Source organism: Lepidothrix coronata, unplaced genomic scaffold (genome assembly GCF_001604755.1).
Source record: "Lepidothrix coronata isolate B3197 unplaced genomic scaffold, Lepidothrix_coronata-1.0 Scaffold294, whole genome shotgun sequence".
Lineage (NCBI taxonomy): Eukaryota > Metazoa > Chordata > Aves > Passeriformes > Pipridae > Lepidothrix > Lepidothrix coronata.
In genome coordinates this window covers 206,163-217,275 of record NW_016690474.1, presented here as the reverse complement: position 1 = coordinate 217,275, position 11,113 = coordinate 206,163, and the positions used below count along the sequence as shown (strand labels likewise).

General features: G+C 38.5%; 1 long non-coding RNA gene across 1 annotated transcript; it reads right to left on the bottom strand.

Moving 5' to 3' along the window:
- Positions 1–2,984: 2,984 nt before the first annotated feature.
- On the bottom strand, positions 2,985–4,533 carry LOC108508397. The gene is made up of 3 exons (XR_001878387.1): positions 4,461–4,533; positions 3,643–3,757; positions 2,985–3,055 (listed from the first exon to the last, which is right to left on the bottom strand). It is a non-coding gene; the product is annotated as an uncharacterized LOC108508397 (long non-coding RNA).
- Positions 4,534–11,113: the final 6,580 nt, after the last annotated feature.

The window sequence follows — 11,113 nt, the reverse complement described above, 5'->3', positions numbered from 1 at the left end:
ATGGGCATAGTGCTTTTATCATACAGATTGCTAGCTCCATCTGTAAGTTTTCTACAAAAGAAAACAAATAATGGTGTCAAGCTCAACATTTAATTCTACATGTTCCTAAATCAAAGAGGAGAATTGTGCAGATAGATGATGATTTGTTTTCACTGCAGGGAATATCCCCGTTACAGGGTATTGCTTGCAAAGGAGTACACCACTTTTGAGGGACATGACAGGCCAGTAGCCTCTCTGGACAGGAGAAGCTACCAAGTAAGAGACTCCAGATCAGTGGGTCTTGTGAGTGTGTGGGACAGCAAAAAGGTAGTTGCCTTTACTCTAGTCTTTTACAGAATATATCACCTTCTTTCTAAATGAGTTGATCACCGGATCTGCTAAAACCAACCGGTTTTGTCTTGGAGCTCTGATGGATGTTTGTTCACAGGCTGGCATGTGTGAAAGATCCTGCTGTTTTCAGTGTGGATTCTCTTAGGTCTTACAAATTTTGAACTCACACTTCAGCTTCTGTCCAGAATTTATGGAATCTCCTCTCCTATTCATTTTCATATTTTCATGAACTGTTAAATAATTTAAATAATTTAAGTATCTGAGAAACATTGGCTAATTTCTAATGAGATTGAAACCAAAAAGTTTCAAAGACAGTATTGGGTACGTATATAGACATATGTGAGCAAATGCATAGCAGCAAGAACATCATATTCTTGGGTAACTCGTTTAGATGACGCATCGTGGATAGTAGCTGCCTGCAGGAATTGATGTCCAGTTCCATGTTTGAAGCTGAACATATTCTCTTTAATTATAATAAAAATGCTACCTGTTTTTGTTACAGCTTCTGACTGACTGTGTTCTAATATGCCCATGGCAAAGAGAACATTGTTTCCATTCCAATTGGCATGATGAGAAAATTTGTTTATTGTGTTGGCTTTAACACAGTATTTATCAGAAGATTATCCTTTGAAATTGTCAGTTTATGGCACAATAATTAGATCTGGTACTTGAAAGCTGTCAAGTAAAAGCAAGCTTTCTTCAATAATCATATTCCTTTTCACTTCGCAGGTGGGGCCTAATAAAGTGAACTGCTGAAAAGTATTGAGGCAGTAGGAGGCTTGGCATTTCAGTAAGCACAAAAAGACTGCATCCCAATAAATTGCTCACATTGTTTTTCCATATGCAAGCCTTCTTCATGAGGACATCCTCTCCCTCACAACCAGAAGGCCGAAGACTACTGAGCAGTAAAGAGCGGAGGAGAAGAACATGGTAGTGTAACTAATAGTTAATAAATGTATGGGTGATATCTAAATATTAATAGGAAACTTTAAATATTTATTTTGGTCCTGTATCTTTTGTTGAATGAGATATTGTCTGGCTTGGCCTGACCTGCTCAGCTGACTGTGTTCTGGCTCACAAGAGAAAAGCCTTTTCAATGTAAGTTCCCTAAGCAGTAAGATAAACTCTGAGAAGAAACAGGGGAAGTCTTATTCCACCTCTGGGAATGGGAAGGTAAAAAAATTAATTAATTCTAAAATAAAGTCCATGGAGGAGCTGTTCCCTTGTTTCAGCTGAGGGCATCACACTGCTGACAATAAGAGTTAAGAGAGTTAGCCTGAAAATTATAAAATTATTTTCAAATATTAATTTGCTTAATAAACTCTCCAATAAATAATGTTTAAATGAAACATGGTGAAAGAAATTCCTCTTGTAGAGATTAAGAATTTCATAAATTTACCTAATTCATTCCTTAATTCTAATTAATAGGACTAAGAAATAATACTTTTTTTTCCACTGGTACATGGGATTTTAATGTCAAATCTTATTGTAAATTGTCTGACAGATTATAATGCACATTTGGTAGAGTGACACTATAATATATGAAGTGTATTTTCCTTTTACTCATTTTTCTGAAAATAAAAAAAATTAGAATTCCAAAGACTGGCAACATGGCATGTAATCTAAATTCCTTGCAATTTCTGTAGTGTTTTCAAAAGGATTTAGACATTGATTCACTCCACGTTTTAAGCTTAAATGGTTGACACAGTGTAGGTTCTCTTTAAAAATGGAATTAGGCAACTTCAGTGACATTGACTTCGAACAAAATTTAGGCTCTTAAGTGATGAAAATATATCTGAAAAAAAAGACCATGCAGCACTGAGGGCAGCAACTGCTTCCTACTTTTAAAAATCTGGGTCCAAATTTGAATGAGTGCCTGAGTAAACATTTAGAACTTGGTTCATAAGCTAAACTATGGGAAATCTGCCCTGAAAAACACCAGTGTTTTTGCCTACTAATATGCCCAAAGGTGTGCCTGGAGTCATTAGGGAACAAAGACCTGTCTGAGAAACATTATGAAGATTAATAACTGTGCATACAAGATTGGAAAGGAGCAAGCAGAGGGCATATTGCTTATTGCCTGTATCTGTCTGGGACCGGGATGAAAAATAAATCAAATCCAGGAAGGTTTTCAAAGAGATTTTAGAAAAAATTGAGAGTTGTAATGGGGCAAGGGGAGTCCCAGTATAGATACAAACAACCTTTCTTCCCACCCCTTAGAACATTTGAGAGAAATAAGACCTGCTCTGAAAGTTGGGGGCTGATGGTAAGAAACAGATGCAACATTATCTTATTCATTTAAGTAACAGAAGGAAGTTTTCCTTGCTGAGAGTACTGAGAAGTTTCCATTTTTAACCTTTAGGCATGTAAGATGATGTGGCGCATTAGAATATGTTATCTGGTTTTTGGCCATTAACCCACTTAGGGAATATTTGACATACCTATGTGTAAATGGAAAACCTAGAGAAAGGCCCATAGCCTCCTTGCATCTTTATTCCATTGCACTTGTAAGGCACTAGGCACTAAATAAGTTGAATATTACTTTCTTCTTAAGCCTAGAAAACAAACAATTAAGCAGAGATGCATGCAGTACAGTGTGAGAAAGTGAAGTAGTTTGGGAATTATTGCAGAGGAAAGCTGACTTTCATGTTCCAACACGATACCCTCTCATATGGCTCATCTCTTGCTTCGAAAGCTCAGCCCTCTGGGATGTGCAACAGAGCTTCTGGAATAGAAAGGAAAAGAGAGAGATGTATGGATATAATGTCATTCATGGATTGCATTTACTTGGCTTGAACTCTTTAAAATTGTTCAGGTCAGAAGTAACAAGATAAAGGGAAATTGATTCAATCAGTTTTAAAGCAGTTTTCCTGAGTTACTGTAACAAACACTTGACTATTTTCTATCTCGTTTGTTAGAAACAATGGAAAGAAGTATTTGCAGTTCGGAGGATCTTATTCTTGAGACCAAAGTAATCCAGAAGAGCAAAATCCAGAGTGGTTTTGGTTGTAACTGGCTGCAAACTATTGTGATTGTGCATGCAAAGGGCAAAATAGAAGAATTTTTTGGTATGTAGTTCATTTCACTGCCAAGTATAATTTCTCCTAACAAGCACCACCTTGCTACCCACTGCAGGATTAATCAGATTGGTGCAGGATTAATCAGATTGGTGCATATCGACAGAGTTTGACTCTGGCAGAAAACAGTCGAGAAGCCAGCCATCAGTTCTATTGGCAGACAGCTTTTTTGAAGCATTTGTCCACAGAGATAAATTCACCTTGGCTTGTAGAGGAAAATGCATATAGCACATACCTGCTGTGGATTTCTGTGCTTGAAGTGCTTATCGTTGTCTTTTCATGAGGAATATGCCAAAGATGAGAAGATTTAGTTTTCATCAAAAGCTCTGCAGAACTGCCATCAGCAGAAGCTGTAGGGAAGACAAGCCGAATCAAACCACGTCCTCTGACATGGGCTTAATGCTCCTTTGACATGACATCTAGTGGGATGGGTCTGGTTTTGCAGCCAAGAGTGTAATTCTTGTGAAAGATTAAGTTTCAGTACAGGATCAGGGCAAATCAGATTTCATAACATGTTAGAAAATTCCAGAAGAAAATTCTTTCTTCTTTTATTTTGCTTTCCCCTTTTATTTATTTCTGTCATTATAATGTCAGAATCCAGAAGTAAGTTGAAAAGACTCAATAAAATACACCTCTGCTCTCTAGGATGATTGTGGCATTTGCCCTCACAAAGTCCAGTATAGCTGGCTTTTTCTCTTTGCACGTTTCCAGACCCTCTAGGATTTTTTGGGTCTTAGCCTCCTGAACAATATCATCTTCCTTTTAGGACGCCATTTGTCATTCTCCCCCTGCTTTACCCAAATAAGTGGAAAGATCCACACCATTTGCTGAACCATATTTAAGCTCTCCAAATGACCACTAATTTTAACATTGACCTATGGGAAGCAGTCTTAGTGTTGAGTAGAGGTATTTGTGATATTGATAGCATTTCTGAATGTCAGCTGCAATCATTTTGCTCATAATTGGTTCTAATTACAACACTTATTTTCATCATTTTCATTATAGAACCTCTGTTGTGTTAATAATAAAATGCATTGAATGTAAAAACCATACAACTTTTTCTGCAGCTCTCCTGAGATGACTCTGTGGTGTTCTTGAACATGAAAAGATCCTGCCCCATTCATGGACAGCATGGAATATGTCATAAAGAGTATATTTGTGACATCTTTCAATGGAATTAGTAATTGATGAATTGTAGTATTATACAAAAAGCACAGCTGCTGTATAACACTAGAGTCTTACAGCTGGAAAGCACTCTACAGGAGAAAAGCCTTCAAAATATAAACCTTTTACTGTCATCAACGACAGAATACTGGACATTCACAACACACAAATGTTCAGGTTATAAACTTGCAAGCTGCATTAATGTGGCAGTTAAATTTACTAGTCTGAAAGCTGCACTTGTAAAATATTTATGAATACATGTGGTTGTCACTGCAAAGAAACTGCACTGTCAGCTTAACCTCTCTCCGATTGTTTCTTCTCCCTGTCTTCTCCTCACTGGAATGTATTCCATGAAATTCAAAACATGTGCCTTAGCTTAATTTAAAAATAACTACATGGTAGGTGTTATAATGCAAAAGAAAAAAATAAGAGCTCTTTTCATGATATTTGGTCACTGTTTTATTCACTCAGAAATATTTCTGTTTGGTATACCTTAATGGGAAATTAAATTTAGTTTTCACATGTCTGTGGTTGTTTCAAACTGAAAAATGAACTGTGAAGAATTATTTGAATTTTTACCACAACATTTAAACTGTTCATTAAGTCATCCAGTGCACTGCTTTTGCAGGAGGGTTGGATTAGATCATCTCCAGAGGTTCCTCCCAACCTCAGCCATTCTGTGATTCTGTGGTGGCCAGAGTCTGACCATATTCCTTATCAACTCTGGGATAGGACTCCAAAGTACAGATAGCATGGCTCAGAGTTTGTGTACATAAAAATTTGACTAGGGAAACCTGCATGTCTGTAGAACTCTGGACCTGGGAAAACCCTTCCAGAAAGGTTTTGGGCTCTTCTCAGCGCCTCTAGTACTGTGGATCCTTACAGTTCAGTTTGGCTTGTCCCTCTCCTCACAGCAGTGCTAGGTCAGCTGCTGAGCCCCTCATCTACACCACCCTATCTGAAATAGAGAGTTATTTGGGGACCTGTCCTCATGGAGTCTCATTCACCACAGTCCTGGCTGTGAAGCGAGCATCACCAAACACTGCAGACCATCTGGCACGCTTCTGAGCCAGCAAAATACTGCCTGAAGTGTGGATAAAGAGCTCTGGCACACCACTCACTGAGAGCGGTTGAAGCAATATCCGATACAATACTGGCGTGAGAGTGTGTGCTCTGCTGAGCAGAGACTGTGTATAATGAAACCCTTGTTATATAACACAGCTGATGGATAGGGGTAGATATGTATTCTCCAGTTGGTGTTTCCAGGGGTGAATATTACCAAAATCTCTATTCACATTTAAACACGTGATGTAGTTTTTCCCTCCACAGGAAAAAAAAATACTGCAAATGTCTGTGACACTTGAAAAATCAAAGTCTTTCAAAGTAATAAAGGCAATGCTCAGAAAATATTATGAACAGTAGCCCCACTACAGTATTTCCTTTAAAGAGACATCTGGGGTGAATTAGGGTGCTGCTGTGGCTGCGGCACTACTACAGATGTCGAGGTGTAAACGTATTTTGCAGGGACTGTAGATATGTGATCATGTATAATGCTGTTACTAGAAGCTCAAGCACTATATTTCCAGTAAGATGAAGAATGCCAGAGAAGAATAGAAATGCCTTCTGAGTTTGAATTACAACCACATCTAATGAGCTCAGAGGTGTTTTCACTCGACTTTAGTATTACTTTTCAACTCCTGCAGCTTAAATGAGCCTACTGATCATAACAGTAAATATGGGCTCAAAGGATATCCCAAGAGGTGTCATTAGTCACGTATTACATCCTTTTCTAATTTGTACACTTACCATGTTGCAGGATTTCACAGGACTGATGAAACCTCCAGAATTTCATGTTTCCCTCAACAGTCTACAATAACCCTTAGTCTGAATGACATGTATTATTTCCTTGTTGAACATGTGATGTAGAGGGCTTCGTAAAAGATTTATTGTAAGGAAAACGAGATGTTTTATTTCCAGACTAATTGAATACATTATTGCTCTGAGTTTAAAAATGCTGTGGTGATGTATTACACCTCAACACAACTGTACACATGAAATCTGCAGCAAGAACACTTATTGGACTACAAATCAGAATACAGCTGTTGATAGGAGAGCTATATACCTTAACTTGCAATATGTTATAATAAAGTTTTACTGTATAAGTCATAGTGGAAAATAAAATAAAAGTCTGATTAAACAGTTAAGCAATACTTCTATTTTTACTGACTGGAATAAAGACAACTGCCAGAACTCAAATCCCCTTTGTTGTGTATGGATGATAAAAGGGCCATAGTGGAATCTCCCTGTCACAGTTACGTGGAAAATAGTGATAAAGCTGCTAATCCCAGTAAGGATTAGTTGCAGAACAGAACAGCTTCCAAATTCACATTAGAATATAAAGTCTGCCCTAAGCCATGATTCTTGCTTGCCCACATATTCAGACACACTGCAGACAAAGCGCAGAGCAGCCAGGAGATATGAAATTCTCTCTTTCTTCAACCTGTGCCCAGCAGGCAGGATTGCCATGCAGCTCAGCCCAGTGCTGCCACCTCAGCCTTCCTGCACCCTCTCACTGGGTGTTAGGGCCTCAAGAGCTGTGGAAATGCATATGGGTCAGGGCCCTCTCTGCTTTGCATCCATTTGGCCTCTTGTAACTCTCTGCAGCTGGATACCTACAAAAACTGGTGCCAGCGCTGTTCTCTAGCATATAGTAGGACCCTTTTTTGATAAATTCAACAACAGAGATGGTGCACTGCTTTTTCCTGGGACTTTGGGGATGAGAAATAAGATCTCATGAATAAATTATCTCTACAGTAAATCTTTCTTCTAAGGCTTAAGTGATGTCTACATCATTTTACTCTAGGTTGAATTTCAACTGAAATGTTACTTTTCACCCTTTCACTGCCCCCTTATCTTGTCTTCTTTTTTTTTTTCCCCAAGCATATATTTCTAAGTAACAGTTGGTCAAATTATAAACTCTGCTGCAGAGTATCAGAAGGTCTGGAACATCACAGTGGCCAAGAGAAGCTGTAGCTGACTCTGTGTATTATGGCTTTTTGCCTGTTCACCATTCCTCCTGCTTTGTACCTGAGCTATATCCTCGGTCTCAGTAGAAACCACAGAGGTGGGGGAAAAAAAATAAGGTCTGCAAAACACGTGGGCCTGATATCTAATATTGTGACAAATATAGAACCTTAACAAATTTAAGAACACTAAAGGTAAATTAATCACCCTGTGGAATTTATTATATGAATATATTAATTGGGTTGCAGTCCTACCTGAGAACACTGGGCCTAACTTAATTTGTAGTAAAGAAATGTTTACTCCACATCATTAACATTTGAGTTCAGTGGGGGTCCTAAGCAGAAAGTGACACAGAAATTTTCCAGATAACAATATTTAAGCAGACATTTTAAAGAAAATGGACCATCCTATTAGCTGTCTCTACCAGGACAAGTTCTTTTCTTTCGCCAAAACTGTAAGATCGAGGATTATAACCACACTAAATATCTACATGCCCATCTTTAAATATCTACATGCCCATGTTTAGATGTGATGAGCCTACAGGGAACTATTCATCTCTCCAAGCTCTTTATCCATCAAGTCCTACAAGATGGCCCAACTGCTCAGCCTGTCAAAAGTTTGTCAGTCTTCCACTTGCCTTTCCAGTGGCCTAAAATTTCTATTAAAAATAAAACCCTTAAGTGTTCATTGCACATCTGAAATACTCTTCCATGATGAAACAGAAACCAGAGAGTTGTGAATTGCCCCTATAACTTCCATCTGAGTAGTGCCATCCAGCTCCTCCTTCCAGTGTTTTCCCTACAGACATTACTAGACCCTGCCTTTACTTGGCCAAATCTGCATATTGTTATCTACCATTGTTTCGTTTTTTGTTTAAGTTTCCTTTTGTTGTGCATCCTCTTTCATTGGTTTGTAATGTAAAGTAACTTCTCCCTGTGCAGGGTGTCTTTGTGTGTTCCTCTTCATGCAGCAATTTTCTGAACTAACCTCCGTCTATTGTTTTAAACAATTGATCCATGGGCTAAAATGGGAAAACAGAATAATCCCTCATTTAAATGATCAATGAAAGGGAATGACTAGGGGAAAATGTTGATCACTGCTGCAGCCCTAATCATCCGAAGTGTTAGTGCAATTCAGAGAAGGGAGGAAGGGAAGAGATTTACAACATTGGGAACTCCCAGGGAAAGAGGTCTGTAAGGAATGGCTCCCATATGGAACTGGAATGCTTTGTACACCCTGGCTTAGCAATTAAATTTACAAGGTGTTGCTAAGTAGCAATACCCCTGTAAACTCAGCAAATGCTGGAAATGCTGTTACAAAACTAGGGACTTCTTTTATTGCTTCTCACATTTCAATAGGGAGAAAGTCATTAGCAGAAGGCTGTTCTTTGTACAGACTTCCCATTTGGAGAGTTGGGAGGTATATTCTGATAAAAGATCTGTGAGAGGATGCATCATGGCCCTCTGGCAGAGGCAGGTTTTTCTACAGAGAAGACAAAATATGGAGCAAAAGAAGTATTTTGATCTAAATTAGAAAGTATGTGTCTAAAATGACTAGTCAGTCATTTACTTACACACACACATATACATGTGTACATTTGTTCCCCTTGGAACAAAAACCGCCTTTTAAATTCTTCTCAGTCAAGTTTCACTGACAAACTTGTTTGACGGGCATCAGGGACCTGAGGCAAGTTTCAAGGGAAAAAGTAGCCATCACTCATGCTTCATCGGATTTCTATGACAGAATGATCAAATCCTGTAGAACCTGGCATAAGCACATCATTATCAAACCCTGCTTTAGCATTTCTTAACTGATCACGGAGGCTGAGGTCCTTGGTGACTCCTGTTTTCTGGCACTGTTTGTAGTTATTTGACCTTTTCTCAGTGGATAATCCACACAAAAAGCCCTAATTACTTCCCCAGCTTTGAGCGGTCCAGCACTGTGAATAATCAATGACACTGATTTAGGTATTGCACAATCAGATGCTTATGGTGTTTAAAGAACATTTTTCCATTGACCTACCACAGCCGTAGGACAATACCAAGCACTGAAGTTGCTGTTGTAATCACAAGCTGGCCAAGTGACCTTGGGGGTCTGAAGTTGATTACTAGGGCCTTGATTTGAACAGATATAATACATTTTTTAATGATTTCTTAATTTTTATTTTCTTAAAACCACACTTAGTCAGGATTCATCCAGCAAGATACTGGTGTACTGACAGAATATCAGAGCAAGACTGGTCTGTAAACATAGCCAAGTATTTTTTTCTTTCTTAATATCACCTCAATTTTTATTTTGGTTGTTAGAAAGCACAGTAACAGGAGGTATTTTGTCTTAAAAAAAAAAAAAAAAAAAAAAACCAGGCACTTCAGTATTTCCTTGCTTCAAAAGTTTTCAAGGATAAAACCAGAACAGGAGGAAAAGAAAACAGAAATTGCCGAGTTATTGCTATAGACTGGGATGTCTGTGAGAGGAATAGGGTGAGGATTCTTAGGAATTAAACAGTCTCTCATTTGCTGGCTTCTTCTCCCCTGTTCATATAACATGAAAATGCAATTCATTATCTTAGGTTATTAGATTTAAGTCTACCACCTGCTCAGTTGTTTCAGCTTTAAAACTGAAAAAAAGAAGCAGTCCTGTTTTGTTTTTTTTAGAGTGAAAGCTTTGAAAAGATTTTTTGTAAGGAGCCATTTTCTCAGGTAAAATATGTGATGGAATACCAGATCATTTGGGGGTGATTGTAAATCACATGAATCTTCCACCAATCAGATAGAAAATTAAGTGTTTGGTGGGGATAGGCACAAAAAGAGAAAAAAAGCAATTCTCTTCCCAGCACAAATTTCCTCAGACACATTTTGCATTTCTTTAACAAAACCTGTTTGTCTCATTGCAAGGACTATATTTCAGCGAAAGACTTAAAGGTTTACTTACTTGAGAATTTTGCAACAATCAACGCGTTTTTTCAGAGAAATCCCAAGCAATTAGAAGGAAACATAGAACAGGGGGAGCACAGTTTGAGGGAAGTCTGTGGGTAGCTCCACCACCTTCCCTCTCCCAAAGCAGTAAGCTGGTGGGGTTACTCCTAATATGGCAGCCTCTGAAGCAGAAATAACAGGAAGAAACACTTTAATTGTGGAGTTTTCGTTTTTTCCAATCTTCCTGTCAGGCCAAAAGAGGGAAGATAAACAGAAGTATATAGTAGGAGCTAAGATAAAGTTTGTCAAATAAGAACCTTCGTTTGTCTCTGCAAAAAGAAAGCTTGTCCTTTCCTCTCCTTTGAGGACACTACTGCATTTCTGTCCTCCCTCAAATAAAACGTCTTCTTGAGACACCTGCATATGTTTGCATCCATCCTGATCCAGCCTGAGCAATGATGTCTGGAGGAGTATTTGATGAACTGCTTGTTCCTCCAGAAAGTTCATATTGTGGAGGCATCACGTGGGCATAGCCCGCTTAGAGCCCACTTTTGAGATGTCAGACAAGCCTCATGAATAACATTAACTGTCCTGAAGAGCTGG